Here is a 16,084-nt window from a genome sequence, read left to right as displayed (position 1 = left end):
TTTTTCTGCCTTAACGCTTGTGCTCCTCTCATTCTTTGGCTTAGATCAGGGAATGGCCAACCTTTTCTATAAAGGGCCAGATAGCAAATCCAATGGAAAGCCTCATGCTCTGCTAATTGGAGTATAAAGTGGTACAAATAATTTAAATACTCCTTAGCAATATTCACTACATCCGAACATAAATATACCTTATATAACAGGATTATACCTCTAGGCATATGCCCAACAGAAATTCTTATTTATAAGCACCAAAAGATAGGTACACAAATGTTTATTGCAGTATTATTCATAATAACCAAAAATTAGAAAATACCTAAAAGGCCATAAGCAGAAAAATTATAACTATGCCGTGGCACATTTATTTAAAGAATATCATAAATGATACTACAATAAAAAAGAGCAAACTACTGTTACGTACAACGTGTATGAATCTCACAGAACGTTAAACACAAGAAGGCAGGCACATAAAAGCACACACTGTATAATTTATTATAAAGTCCAAAGTCATGTGAAGCAATCTATGCTAGCAGTTAGTCTGTGGTGTCACATCTTAGATTGCCCAGGAAGCAGAGATTTGTGTGCAGTAAGTCGATTGGGGTGTGACCTGAGGGTCAGCCCATGAGAGTGAATGAAGGATGCTGTGAAGGTCAGAAGGAAAAGGTGAACTGTGATGAAGTCACAACCAGGGACTCCGCTAACCTAAACGGGAACTTTCTAATGATGACGGCAGCTGGGCATGGTGACTCACACCTGTAATCCCAGTGGTTTTGGGAGGCCAAAGTGGGAGGATCACTTGAGCCCAGGAAGTTGAGGCTGCAGTGATCATACCACTGCACTCCAGCCTGGGCAACAGAGTGAAGTGAGACCTTGTCTTTAAACACACACACACACAAACAACCTTTACGTCCCAGTCATTTACAGATCAACCAGTCACTGGATGTGAGACACCTGGAGGAATGGTGCAGGACCCTGGGTAAGGCTCTCTTTACCCAGGGAAGTCTTCGAGTGGGACTAGGCTAAGAGCTGCTAGTAGCCAACACTCCCGTAGGGGAATAAATGCTTGAGTCGTGGAGGGGGCCCGGGGGGCACACCACAGCATCCACTGTTTGTAGTTACCTCTCAGTAGGACTAGTGACTAGTGACTGGAAGGGGACACCAGGATAGGGGTTTCTAGGGGTCTGGTGATACCCTGTTTATCCAAATGGTGGTTACAAAGGCATGTTCATTTTGTAAACATTTATGTTCATGATTTTTGCACTTTATAATGTTATATTCTATGTCATAAAAGAGCTTATTTAAGAATGAAAGGGGCTGAGCGAGGTGGCTCATGCCTGTAATCTCAGCAGTTTGGGAGGCCAAGGCGGGCAGATCATTTGAGGTCAGGAGATTGAGACCAGGCTGACCAACATGGTGAAACCCCATCTCTATTAAAAGTACAAAAAAATTAGCTGGGCCTGGTGGTGCACGCCTGTAGTCCCAGCTGCTCAGGAGACTGAGGCAGGAGGATCACTTGAACCTGAGAGACAGAGGTTGCAGTGAGCCGAGACAGTGCCACTGCACTCCAGCCTGGGTGACAGAGTGAGACTCTGTCAAAAAAAAAAAAAAAAAAAATGAAATGTGGAAGTGATCACGATTGCTGAGAAGTCAAGAAGAATGAAGACTGCAGAGTGTCCCTGGGATTTCATGCAGGCTAGTGACCGGTAACCCTAAGGACAGCTGTTTCAGGGTGGCAGTCAGGTTGCAAACAGTTGTAGAGTAAGTGAGAAGAGAGGAAATGGGGAGAGTGAGGGTGATGACACTTAAGAGATGCTAGCCTCAGGATAGTAGCAGTTAGTCAGAAGGGGCCTGGTGAGAATTTTGTTTTGAATAGAAAATGTTGAGCCTTTTAAAATCTTATAGGAAGTACCCAGTGGAGAGCTGGTTGTAAATATTAAAAAGAGAAGGAATTGTTGTTGAGGGTTAGTGCAAATCACAAGATATTAGCCTGATTTACCAGAAGAGCATCTCTAACCTTTGATGGCATCAGCTATTCAGGCCACTTATCTTGTCTTTATCACATAATACCTCATGTTGTTATGTCTCTATTTATACATGTAAGTTTTAACTTTCAATAAAATCCTCTTGAGAACCATGACTATTGGGCCCTGTATCCCCATTGATTAGTTAGCACAATGCTTTGGGCACTGTAAGCACTCAGTAAGTGTGCTGCTATGGGAGTAGATGATGGCAATGGTGATAAAAATAGCATAAAAAGAGAGCATATCCATTTTTTCCAGATCTTGTATAGAGCTTAAAGCAAGATGATTATGAAAACCACACAAAGAGTCCCATTTTAATAAGCCCTGATACTTTTTTCCAATACCTGGTTTCATTTGTAGTTTATGCATCTGAAAATGGGATAGAAAGGTCAAGGCAGTGACCAGTGGGGCATCGCAAGTTATGCAGCTAAGAAGATGCAGTTCTCTGTTTGATCCCTTATCCAGGACTAGGATATAGCCCTTTCTTACCCTTCAAAGTGCTTTCTTGAGAAAAACTGGGTTCAGAGAACTTGTCTAAGGCAATAAGCTACAGGCAGAAGCGAGCTGAGCATCCAGACCTCTTTCCCCAGCAGCTCCAGAGCCTGTCCGCCTCCCCTGTCCATGTGTTCCAGATGGACTGCACATGCTGGGGTACGAACATGCCAGGCTTGGGAAATTTGAAATGTGTGTTCGATCAATGAACAGCAGGACCTAGTCCTTGGTGAAAACTCAGTCTTCCACTGGACTTGTCTATCCGGACATATTCGTATTATGATGACAATTTGTCTTATGGGCTTCGAAGTTTTTTTAGATAATAAATATGTGAGTGCCTTCTGTTTGGCTTCCCAGACCACTCTACAGGCCCAAGTATCACGGAGGTGCCTAGCTGTTGGACCTCCAGATATGTGGGTAGAAAACCAAAAGTAGATGAAGAAAATCTGCAGTCAAAATCTTTATATCATTAAGGTCTGGATTTATAGTCACAGACATTTCAGATCATAACATTTCAAGCAGCAATATTCTACACAGTTTGATTACAGAATGCAGTTAATTTTCTCCTGGTCTTTTCTTTAAGTCAGCAATATTACAATGAAGTGAAAAATGAGAAGGGGGTGTTTGGTATGTTTCCTGGATTAACTGAATCTAACAGCATCTCTCATTTTGTTAACCCTTTCTTTCCTACTTACATGGCACTTTTTGGCTTTTTCCTTTTTTTTTTTTTTTTGAGACAGAGTTTCACTCTTGTTGCACAGGCTGGAGTGCAATGGCTCAATCTCGGCTCACCGCAACCTCTGCCTCCTGGGTTCAAGCAATTCTCCTGCCTCAGCCTCCTGAGTAGCTGGGATTACAGGCATGCGCCACCACGCCTAATTTTGTACTTTTAGTAGAGACGGGGTTTCTCCATGTTGGTCAGGCTGGTCTCAAACTCCCAACCTCGGGTGGTCGGCCCACCTCAGCCTCCCAAAGTGCTGGGATTACAGGCATGAGCCACGGCACCCTGTCGGCTTTTTCCTTTTGAAACCAAGTAAGGTTGCTTTACAGGAAGGCACAGCAGCCTCAGACAACATGGTATTTTCTGCAGCAGCTGCTGTTAACACCCCTCCAGGTCCCTTTCCTGCCACCCCGAGTTCACCTGCAGCAGAAGTGGATGGCTTCTGCAGCTGACAGCTTCCCACCCCAAACACCTAGACCCTCTGCTTTTCTCTGCTTCTCTCTGCCTGAAGGCTTTCTGTGGCCTCACTCCCAGAGCAGTGCAGCAGTTTTATGGATTTAATATTCCCAGTAAAAATCCTCAAGGTAAGGCTATGAAGTCCATGGATAGGTACCTGGGGTCCCCCGACGATGGTGGGATAATCCTAGGATGCATGCTAAACAGTTTCTTAGAGGGTCCTAGTGGGATTGAGGCTCAGTTTGCCTACACAAGTGACCTGTGGCTTTTCTCTTTTCCTATCTTATTTTTCTCACCCCTGCTTTGGTGCTTCCTGGACTCACCTGCCGAGTAAAGTCCCTGTCTCATCTGCTCTTGTGTGGTTCCCACATAAAGACACTTCCCAAGTCAATGTTTTCTAAATTGTCTGTCATGAATTCAATTTAGTGGGCCTAACCAACATTTCCCAGCAATAGAAAAATACCATGATGCATCACAGTTAGAAAGGATGAGTAGTGAATCACAAACCCTTTCGTTCAGTTATATATGCTGGCTTATGATAAAAGTGTATTTGTTGCTGTGGGTCATGGTCAAAAGAGTTTGAAGATCATAGTTCTAAATGCTTTTGACATTCTACTCGTTAAAACTCAGTATAATTTCACTATGGGAAATGAGACCAGAGAGAAGAAAACAACAGCGTTCTGAATTGGAAGGGGTTTTCCCACAGGTTAAAGGAATGAAAGGAGCCTTAGCTTTGCAGCCAAGTTGCGGTGTGACATGCAGCAGGTCGTGTGTCTTTGAGCCTCCTTTCCACATTTCTAAAACAAGGGGCTCAATCGGATGATCTTTGGTGTTCTCACTAACACGGATACTCAGCATCGAGTCCCTTCCTGAAGTGTTGGCACACATGCATACCCTCCTGCGTTGATATCTTTAAGTCCTAGCCTGAGTGGTTCAGAGCGCAGGGAACCTCCCCAGCTGGGTACAGAGGGAGAGCACACAAGAGGCCACCCATGGGAGCTCATTCTTGCTGCTGGCATGGGAGAGAACATCTGCCTGGCACCAAGGGTATCCCACAGGGAAGCTGCACTGCCTGGCAGGGGTTGGGGGGAGGGCAAGGTTGGCAGGGAGAATCCAGCAGTGCTCAGGACTAGGGAGTGGCTCTCAGAGTGGAGCTGATGGTAGGGAGTGGAGGTTGAGGAGGGCAGCAGGTGTCATTGAGACAGTGCTAGCGGGCAGTACAGAGGTCCACGGGTTTGTTTCCCTCTGCCTTTGGCGAAAGTGGAGCTGCTTTGGAAGGAACTGGGCAGGGTGAAGAGCAGCGCCCCCTGGAAAGACACAGAAGCTGTGGTTACTTGGATGCCAGAGGAAGTTGTTGTGATTTTTTGGAAAAACAACAACAGTGATCCCTTAGGTTACAGTCTTGGTAAAATTTTTTTCCACCATTCCCTCATTCCCCCACCCTGCACACGCCGGACCTGGTGGCACCCTGCCTTTCCACACATTTTTCTTTGAACCCTGCAATCTTTCTCTCTCTCTCCATTTCATGCCCTTCTTTCCTTATATACTCTGCTCACAACTCAAGTCTTCTGTGATACTTCCTTTAATTTCACCTCTCTATACCTCGATTCCAGATGTCAAGGAGGCTGTGTGGCCTAGCACACCATTTTTATTTGCTCTCGAGCTTGGTAGTTAATCCGCCTTTTCTATCAGATGACTTTAAGGAAAACAGAATGGAGTCCCAAATTTTCCCTTAAGAGATGGAAGATAAAATATGGTTTCAAATAAGAATAATACAGGCAAAATATCTTACAAAAATGGGTGCCAATAGAAAGCATTCAGATAATCCCGTGAGAAATAAAAAAAGGTAACAGAGTATTAATAGTAGCTAATACTTGAGTGATTACTATAGGCAAGGCACTCTTGAAAGTGTTTCAAGTGTATCAAAACACTTAATTTTAGAACTATGAAGTGGATTCTACTTGTGTCTTTATTTTGTAGGAGAAGAGACTGGTACACAGAGAGGCTGGGCAACTTGTACATGGTTGCACAGATGTCCAGAGGCAGTGCTGAGATGTGAACACAGGAAGACGAGATCCAGCATCTGTGCTAACTAACCAGGACACTATGAAGTCTCTCATACCTGTGGGACTAGGAAAATCAGAGAAAATTTCAAGGAGGGTGGGGCATTAGAAGCTGACTATGGAGGAACCGGTAGGAGTTGGATGTTTGGAAATAGAGGGCAGGGCATTGCAGGTAGAGAATGGGAGTGCATTCTGGATGCCAACACATCTGCAGCGGCCCTAAGATCAGGAATAGATGGTCTATATCTTCAGTATGACTTAATGTTGCTGAGTGTAAGACTTAATCTCCATTTGAAAAAGGATAAAAAAGAAGGAAAAAAAATAAAAGCTATTATGTTTTTTATTTGATTTTCAATTTGACAACATAATCTATACATTATGTTTACATTTGATTTTCCTAGTTTTTCTTTTTCTTTTTTTCCCCTCCAGATGCTCAGCTGCAAAATGCAAGAATTTGGGAAGATTTGAGCAAAGGACAGGAAAGAACAATATATTCTGGGAATGCAGGATTTCTTCCTTTGGACCTGCTTCCAGTGGAAATCCCCATGAAGATCTTCTCTTCCATCTGTCTGCTGAAACACAAAGAGAAATGCCATGAAATGAGAGTGAGGGAGAGGTTTTTAAAACATTGAAGACGCCTGAAAGCAGAGAGTCTTGTAGGGCTTAAGAGAGACTTTTATCTCCCTGATTTATTTCTCAAGGGAGTGTTAACTGTCCCCAGATTTAATATCACCCCGAGTGACGGGGAGGCAGCAACTGGTAAAACTATTTTCACTGTCTCTAAAGCGTCCCTGAAGTACCAAGAGGCCAATTCCTCAAAAGAAGACATGCAAATGGCATTAGAAACTACAGAGCGGCCAGGAGGCAGCAGCGTATTTGCCTAAAAAAGAAAAAAAAAATCATGCTGGAATCACAGGTGTATTTTACAAGCTTTAAGTTGATTCCTCATAAGGGCAAAGTCTGGCTGCTTCTCAGATATCAAAGTTGTGTTCCATGCAGAGTGGCCCCTTAAAAACTTATGTTGTGTTTATCAGTGACTGCAGGTTCAGAGCTGTGGTCAGCAATTGCCTAATTACTCTTGCGTGGCTCCTTTTGCTCCCTCCCTTCCGGGTGCTGCAGCCAGGAGTTATAACCCTGATGGTTCCAGGCTGTTTCTTGAACATTTATGTGTTTCTCTTAACTGGAAATATTACACGGTGCGGCCGCCTCCCTTCTAGGGCTGGAATAGGAGCTATTTTATAAGCTTGTCTCATCCTGTGAAGCACCCTTTCCCCTGACCCTTCCCACACGCAGTCCCCCTCCCTGGAAGGCACAATCTCTTCCTCCGAGTCTTCCTCTCACACCCAGAGTCATACAGGATGAATACCTATCCCCCAGGTGAGTTTTCTTCTTCTAAAGAATCTCTTGAATTTTAAGTATAAGACCTATTTAATTCAATCCTCAAGTTTAATAGAAGTGGCCAGCCCCCAACTCCAGGTTTACACGAATCCCGAGACAGTAGAAATGTATCTTTTAATTGACGAAGTGTAGAATTCTGAGTTCCTGTAAGGCAATTCCTTTCGAAAAGCACATGGTGGGCTGGGACCTGGGCACCACAGCTTTGCCGTTCCAGGAGACAGGCAGCTAGCGGCCAAGCCTTCCAGGAAAGCATCAGGGGCTCTGACCCAGAGCTGGGACCCCAGCTGAGAGGTGGCCAAGAGCTGCTTTCTGGGAATTCTTCGCAAATCTTCCCATGCCATTCCCCCTGCAGCTGTTTAGACGCAAGCATCTGCCTGGGCACTGGGGGGCCTTGTTTTGCGTTTAGTTGACATTTATCTTCCTGCTCACATGGCAGAGGTTAAATGGAGTAAAGCCAGGAACAGCTTCACCCTGGTAACTGTCAACCAATGACTTCAGTCTCTCTATGGTCAAATCATCGCCCCACCCAGCAAAGAAGCCCGTGGAAACCTCTGCTCCCTTCCAAGACACTTTTAATTTTTCTTCTTCTTTCTCATGCAGATGAGCAGTGGTGAAAAATAATTCTTCCTCATGAAAGTAACTTTATGTGGCTGCGTTTTGGAAAACTTGGGTGGAAGTTTGGCTCTGACCACCTTATCTATTTATGTTTCTCTTCCCTACCCTGTTTTTTAAAATAATAATCTTTACTTTTATTTTTCTTTTCATTTCATTTTTAAATGGGCATTATGCAAACATTACAAAGGATTAACAAAATTATAAGTAAAAGGCAGAAGAAACATCCACAATCCTACCACAAACCAGCCAAGTTGCTTTCAGTTTTTTTCATCCTATTCTACTGAGTGCCACGTGAATATGTCACTTTACCAGCACAATTATAGCAGACATATATCTTTGCATCTACTTTTAAGTGAACATTATATGGTAAGTTTTTTTCCATGTTGTCACATACAATTTACATTCATCTTTCTATTCTCTGCTAATCCAGTCCATTGGCTAAATAGAATTGGTTTAATCGCTTTTCTACACTTAATCAAGGCAAGTGGCTTTTGGCTTCTTGCTGGTATATAAAAGCACTATGGTTTTTTTCCCCTTTTGGATAATTTCCTTATGATAACTTTCTGAGAGGTTCACCTCGATTTTTGCTTTGGACACAGAGGTAAATGCTATTTTCCTGTTTACAACATCTTCCATGGCCTGAGTGCTAGAAGTCTTAGCAGGAACCTTCTCCCCACATGTTGGGGGCCATGGGAGATGGAGCCAGGTGGAGGAGGGGGCACAGGCCTTTATAAAGAAGTGGAGAAAACTCACTGCACAGTTAATTAGAAAGTGCCATGAAGCAAGTCCAAACTTTATGGCTTTCCTAGAATTGATGATGGTTCCTAACCAGGCCTGCCTGTTCTCTCGCAGGTGTGTGCAGCCTCCCAGACCATATGGTTTTCGGCTCTACCGGGCCTCATTCTTTGTTCAGCCCGTGATCCTGTAACTGAATATCACTTAATAACTTTTCATAATAATGTAGCTTGGATCAGCTTCTAGGTCCAAAAAGGGGCCCCATACAAAGCTCTGTCTTTTTCAGACTCCTGCTGCCTTGCTGGCACACCTGTCAGGAGACTCAACCTCATGACTGGTCCCAGGGCAATAGCAACAGCCTAGGCTCACAGAGGGCTAGCCGAGGGTTCAACAGGTGGGAGGCCAGGGCACAGAGCTTATTCTTCAGCAATTTGTCTCTCTTGGGATCTGCCAGTTGGGATGGGGTCTTATAACTTAACAAAAGGGGCCAGAGCTGCTGCTTTTTTTTTTAACTAAAAAATATTTTATGGCAATTTACAACAGGTAGTCTCTGGCTTGTGTGAATTGATTTATAGGCATCCCTGAGAGGCCCCAAGACTGCTTGGGATCTCAGGACTGGCTGGGCCAGCCCTGTGACCAAAGGAATTCTCTACCCTCCCTAAAAGTTGTGGGATTTCCCACAACCGTCTCCACCCCTACTTCTCCCACCTGCTTCACCTCCTGCTTAAGGAACTGTCATCTTTATATATATTATTGATACATAATATTCCTATATATTTATAGGGTACATGTGATATTTTGTTACATGCATAGAACGTGTAATGATCAAGAGTCAGGGTATCTAGGGAATTCATCACCTCAAGCACTTATCATTTCTGTGTGTTGGGAACATTTCAAGTCCTCTCTTCTGGCTATGTTGAAATATGCAATACATTGCTGTTAATTATAGTCATCCTACATTGCTATCAAACATTAGAACTTGTTTATACCCATTAAGCAACCTGTTTTTATTCCCCTCTTCACTCTTCCCAGCATCTGGTATCTATCAATCATTCTACTTTGCTTCCATAAGATCAACTTTATTATCTCCCAAATATGAGTGAGAACATGCAAAATTTGTCTTTCTGTGCCTGGCTTATTTCACTTATCGTAATGACATCCAGTTCCATCCATGTTTCAGCAAATGACAATATTTCATTCTTTTTTTGCCCAAATAATAATCCATTGTGTATATATACCACATTTTATTCATTCATCTGTTGATGGACATTTAGGTTGATTCCATATCTTGGTTATTGTGGATAGTCTGCAATAAACATGGGCATGCAGGTATCCCTTTGATATACTGATTTTATTTCCTTTGGATAAACATCCAGTAGTGGTATGGCTGGATCTTATGATAGTTCTATCTTTAGTTATTTGAGGAACCTCCATACTGTTTTCCATAATGGCTGTACTAATTTATATTCCCACCAACAGTGTCTAAGAGATCCTTTTTCTTGGCTGTCTTGCCAGCACCTGCTATTTTTGTCTTTTTGATAGTAGCCATTCCAGCTGGGGTGAGATGATATCTCATGTGGCTCTGATTGGCATTTTCCTGATTGGTGATGTTGAGCACTCTTTTCATGTGCCTGTTTGCCATTTGTATGTCTTCCTGTGAGAAATGTCTATTCAGATCCTTTGTCCATTTTCTAATGGGATTATTTGATTTTTGCTATTGTGTTGTTTGAGTTCCTTGTGTATTCTGGATACTAGTCCCTTGTCAAAAAAACAGTTTGCAAATATTTCCTCCCATTCAACAGGTTGTCTCTTCCCTCTGTTGATTGTTTCCTTTGTTGTGCAGATGCTTTTTAGTTTAATACAGTCCCATTTGTCTATTTTTGTTTTTGTTGCCTATATTTTTGAGCTATTGGTCATCAAACCTTTGCCTAGATCAATGTCCTGGAGAATTTCCCCTATGTTTTCTTCCAGATTTGTAATTTGGGGTTTATGTTTAAATTTTTAATCCATTTTGAGTTTTTCTTTTATGTGGTGAGAGGTAGGGCTCTAGATTCATTCTTCTACTTATGGATATTCAGTTTCCCCATCACTGTTTATTGAAGAGGGTGCCCTTTCCCTAAGGTATGTCCTTGGCACCTTTTGTCAAAAATCTCTTGGCTATAAATATGTGGATTTGTTTCTGAGTTCTCTGTACTCTTCCACTGGGCCTTGTGTCTGCTTTTATACCAACACCATGATGTTTTGGTTACTACAGCCTTGTAATATACTTTAAAGTCACGTAGTGTGATGCCTGCAGCTTTGCTCTTTTTGCTCAGCATTGCTTTGGCTATTTTGGTTCTTTTGAAATTTTATTTGAATTTTATGATTTTTTTTCTTTTTCTGTGAAAAATGTCATTGGTATTTTGATAGGGATTGCTTTGAATCTGTAGATTGCTTTGGGTAGTATGGTCTTTTAAAAAATATTAATTCTTCCAATCATGAACATGGGATGTTTTTCCATTTATTTGTGTCTGCTTCAATTTCTTCCATCAGTGTTCCATAGCTTTCCTTAAAGAGTTCTTTTACCTCCCTCATTTAATTTATTCCTAGGTAGTTTATTATTTTTTGTAGCTATTGTAAATGAGATTGCCTGCTTGATTTCTTTTCCAGTGAGTTCATTATTAGCATATAGAAATGCTACTGATTTTTGTATGTTGATTTTGTATCCTGCAACTTTACTGATTTTGTTTATCAGAGCTAACAGTTTCTTGATGGAGTCTAGGTTTTTCTAAATATAAAATTATGTCATCTGCAAAGAAGGACAATTTGATTTTCTCCTTTCCAATTTGGATGCCTTTATTTTTTTCTCCTGCCTAATTGCTCTGGTTAAGACTTCCTGTACTATGTTGAATAGGAGTGGTAAAAGTGGGCATCCTTGTCTTGTTTCAGTTTTTAGAGGAAAGGCTTTCAAGTTTTTCTCCATTCAGTATGATGTTACCTGTGGGTTTGCCATATATGACCTTTATTATAGGTAAAGGTATGTTCCTTCTATTGCCCAGTTCATTGAGTTTTTATCATGAAGGGATGTTGAACTTTATGACATGATTTTCTTCATCTATTGAGATAATCATATGGTTTCTGTCCTTCATTCTGTTGATGTGATATATCATGTTTATTGATTTGTGTATGTTGAATCATTTTTGCATCCCTGGGATAAATTCCACTTGATCATAATGTATTCTCTCTTTGATGTGCTGGTGGGTTTCATTTGTGAGTATTTTGTTGAGGATTTTTGTGTCTATGTTCATCAGGCATATTCCTGCCACTTTTTCTGCTTGTTCTTTTTCCCTGGTGGCAGTGGCCAAGGGTATGGGTGGGAGGGAGAACCTCATGGTTATTGACTGCCTTCCACAATCACCCTATGAGTCTTCAGACTCAGCCCAGCTATCGGAAAGTGCTCGTGTACTGGAGTGGCCAGGAGTCCTAGGGAGCTGGGTGTCCCTTTGATCCTATTGGAATCTGATCATCAGAATCACCAGGGAACTTTGAAAAAATACTCATGCCTCACTGCAGACCCACTGAATAGAAATGGCCAGAAATGTCCTTCAATCATTCATATAAGCAGTTATTGACAAATGACAGTCTTTATGAACTTGTGTTTTGGTCCTTCATGTATGGAAAGACTCATCACATGACATGAATCAGTGTCTTTTCCTCTGCAGTTTGGCCGGGCAGTGAGGGGTGAGAAGACTTGAGCCTAGGAGTGTGCCCTTCCCAGTGTCACCAAACAAAAAAACACCTCTTGAAACTGTCTGCCAGCCAGAAGGATGAGGGGAGGCAGAAAGCATTTCAACTTGGCGGTCATCTGGGAAGGGAGGGATGGGTCTCAGCAGCAAGGGGGAAACGGGAAAAGGCACCTTGGAGCCCTGAGCAGGAAGCACAGTGACAAGAACCAAGTCCAGGGTCTGCAGGTGCCCTGGAGCTTGCCCTGGCAGGAGATCTTCACCCCTTACATGTCCTTGTCCACTCAGCTGGACCCCTGCCAACCAGATGTGTCCGCACCCAAGGCCTGAATGAGGGAGGGGAGTTTGGGATTTTTCTGTTTTACTCATGTTGTGTCCCAGCATCCAGCACAGAGCTTGGCCCCACTGAGTCAGCCTTTGTTGAATATTAAAAGCTAACATTAATTTATTTGTAATAACTTAGGAACTGTGCTATCTTCCTGTATGATCTGATTTAATCTACACAACAACTCTAGGAGGAAGACCTCTTAGTCTCCCCATCTTAACTGTGAAGCTGAGGCAGTGAGAGATCAGGGGATTTGCCCCAGGTCTCACTGCTGGTAAGAGGAGAGTTTGAATTAGAACCAAGGCTGGGGCCTGAGCTGCTCTGCTCGGTGGTCCTGCGTTCACTCAGCCGTGGCCCAGGTGGCTGGCAGGTTTTGCTGCAAGAGTCAGCCTCTAAGTCTAAAAACATCATGTATCACACAGGCATTTGTAAGTGTCCTCAGAGCCTGAATTTGATGTACGGCATTATCCCCATGGAAAAATGTCCTCATCATTTCAAACATGAAGCTTAAGGAAATTCTACTAAAGCCTGGCCAAATGGATCAAAGCTACAGCACAAGTTGAGGTTCTCAGTATTGCTTCACTCCGTTCCTTTGGATGACATTCCCAAGAAATAAAGCCAAAAGAAAGCTTCGATTAGATACTGTGCTGATTCCAACAGGGACTTGGGAGACACTCAAAGCCCTCCACGATTTTTGTGCACATAAGAAAAGTTCACAGGCAGATGCCAGAGTGAGAAGATCACCCACTTTGCTCCTTTCCACATCAGGTCAAATGCATCCATCTTCCTCAGTCTCCTCTGGGCTGTGGGAGGAGACATCCTGGAGAAACCACGAACAAAGCATTGCTTAATGTAAGCCTGCTTGATGGACATGTTACGAGGGAGGGATGGCTCGGCCTTCAGAAATATTTACAGCAGGATGTGAGGAGGAGTGGCTCTGAAAGTGTGTGTGGTTGGGGGAGTAGTGATTCAGGAAGGCACTGAGCCATTCCACAGTTGGAAGGGGCAGCCTTTTGCTCCCTAAGCAACACAAGCAAAGGCAACAATGACTTCCTGGCAATACAGTTTTCCTCGTATACTCACTTAAACCTCTTTCTTTATCCTACTTAAATACGAGTGCATATTACTCAGTCCCTGAGTTATACACTGGCCTAAAAATGTTGAAAGAGCCATTGATTTATGTTATGGACAAACAGAATCTTAGAATAAGAAGACAGTGTGTGTGTATGTGTGTGTATGTGTGTGTGTGTGTGTGTAGGTGTGGCATGCTGGTGGGGATAATGCAGAGGGAATGGTGATGATGATGTTGGTGTGTGTGTGTGAGTGTTCATGTGTGCTGTATATGTGGTGTGATGGTGAATATTGTGAACGCCCTGGAGAAAAGATTTTTTGCTTCCACTTTGTTAAGTGAAACAGCATATTATGGTGAACAGCAAACATCCCTCAATACCCTTCTCCTGGTACAGATTCCCTGCCATAGATGAAGTCAAGCGGACATCCTAGGCTGGGGAGAGAAAATGCTAGAGGATGCAGGTTCTTGGAACTTAACGGTAGAAAGATAAGGATTGTGTTTGTGGTTGGCTCCCTATTTTATATGCAGACAGAAACAGATAGTGTCCCACTAGGGAAGTTGGTGAGGAGATATTCCTGGGAGCTGGCCAGCACACGGGCACCTACTCTGCCCAGGTTCACCCACCAGCTTATGACATGGCCACAGCGCTACCCCATCACCTCCAACTGGCCTAGCTGGCACTCAGCTGAGGCTGATGTTTTCTTGTCCTTCTGGAGTAATAAGGTCAGCAATGACCTGCCCAGTGCAAGGTGGGGTTGTAAGGAGGGCAAACACGAGAAAGCACTAACCAATCCCATCCCCCATTGCTGGTGCCCACTCTTCTTCTGTACAGCTTTCAGTCAAGACCCAACACCCTTGTGTCTCCCCATGGATTTCTTTTGTTTTTTTGTTAGGCTCCTGGGTCCTCAACTTCCCTCTCACTTGTTGGAATTTTTCAGAATTGAGTTTACTTTGCCACATTGTCAGGAGCAGGAAAGATTTTTACTTTTGATTATTTATTTTGTAACCAGCCACATTATCAAGTTACCTCATTTGTTCTAATTATTTGTCAGGATTCGAAGGAATTATTTGACTCTTAGCTTTTGTGATGTAGTATTATGGGAAATTCTGATAATCTAGTTTATTTCCATTTTCAATGTAATTTTATATACCAAAATGTTTGTGGGTTTCCATAATCTTTAAATTTGAAGTTGAATTTGAATTTTTATAACTTCACCAGAGTATGCCATGTGTGGAAACTTTTGCCCCAAACCATTTGTAAACCTTTGATTAGAAGTCTCAAGTCTTTCTTCAGGGATCCTATTGCTGTTCTCTCCTGGAAAAAAAAAAAAAAAAAAAAAAAAAAAAAAAAAAAAGTTTTATTGGATTTGCCCATTCTGTCTTTGATAGGTTCGCTCATTGTGTAATTTTCTTTATCTTTTCCGGTGAATAGTAGGCAAATATCTTGTCTTAAAATTCTCATTTCTTAGTTTAGTATCTAGCTTACTATTATCTCTGTTGTCTCCATTGTTTCTTTAATTTGTTAATTTTTTAACTTCTGAAAGCAATCCTTGTTCACCACAGATTGTGTTTTCTCAGATCTCAATTTGGAGTGCAGCGGCATGATCTCAGCTCACGGCACCTCCGCTTCCCGGGTTCAAGGGAATTCTCCTGCCTCAGCCTGCTGAGTAGCTGGGACTACAGGCACCCGCCATCATGCCCAGCTAATTTTTGTATTTTTGTAGAGACTGGGTTTCACCATGTTGACCAGGCTGGCCTCAAACTCCTGACCTCAGTTGATACACCCACCTTGGCCTCCCAAAGTGCTGGGATTACAGGTATGAGCCACCACACCCAGCCTCATATTTTTTAAAATGTGTTTTGCTGTTTCTTAGAGGTAGAGCATGTATTTGCTCTGATTTGTAAAACTGGCCCTTGTTTTAAACAATTTTATCTTTGTGTATGTCCAGTGACTGACCTTCCTTCCTTCCTCACTCCCTTCCTTCCTTCCTCCCTCCCTCCCTTCCTTCCTCCTTGCCTCCCTTCCTCCCTTCTTCCCTCCCTCCATTCCTTCCTCCCTTCCTTTGTTCCTTGCTTTCTTCTCCACCACAGAGAAAAGTCTATGCATGTCCAATACTAAGTGTTGAGGTAGATTTTATTAGAGTTTATGTAGGTACTTGTCTGCATATTTTAGTCCCCAACTAAAGGTGAACATTCAAAGTTTATCTTTTCTCTAGTCCAATTTAATTAAACTGAGGTTCTCATTGTCTGTGAAGCCCAGCCCCGGGGCAGGGAAGTTCCTGCTCTGAGAAGCATTTCCTATGTATACCTGTTGTGATAAAACCAAGTTAACTGCTCCTATTTTCTGATTGAGGTGGATGCCCTCTTTTAATAAACAACCAAAAGAAAGCTTTCTTTTACCTGGTCCTCCAGCCCACATCAGGTGACACTGCAGCGAGGTCCCCATGGTGAGCTGCCACATGTGTGG

This window comes from Nomascus leucogenys, chromosome 18 (assembly GCF_006542625.1).
Source record: "Nomascus leucogenys isolate Asia chromosome 18, Asia_NLE_v1, whole genome shotgun sequence".
NCBI classification, from domain to species: Eukaryota; Metazoa; Chordata; class Mammalia; order Primates; family Hylobatidae; genus Nomascus; species Nomascus leucogenys.
This window is presented reverse-complemented; position numbering follows the sequence as displayed.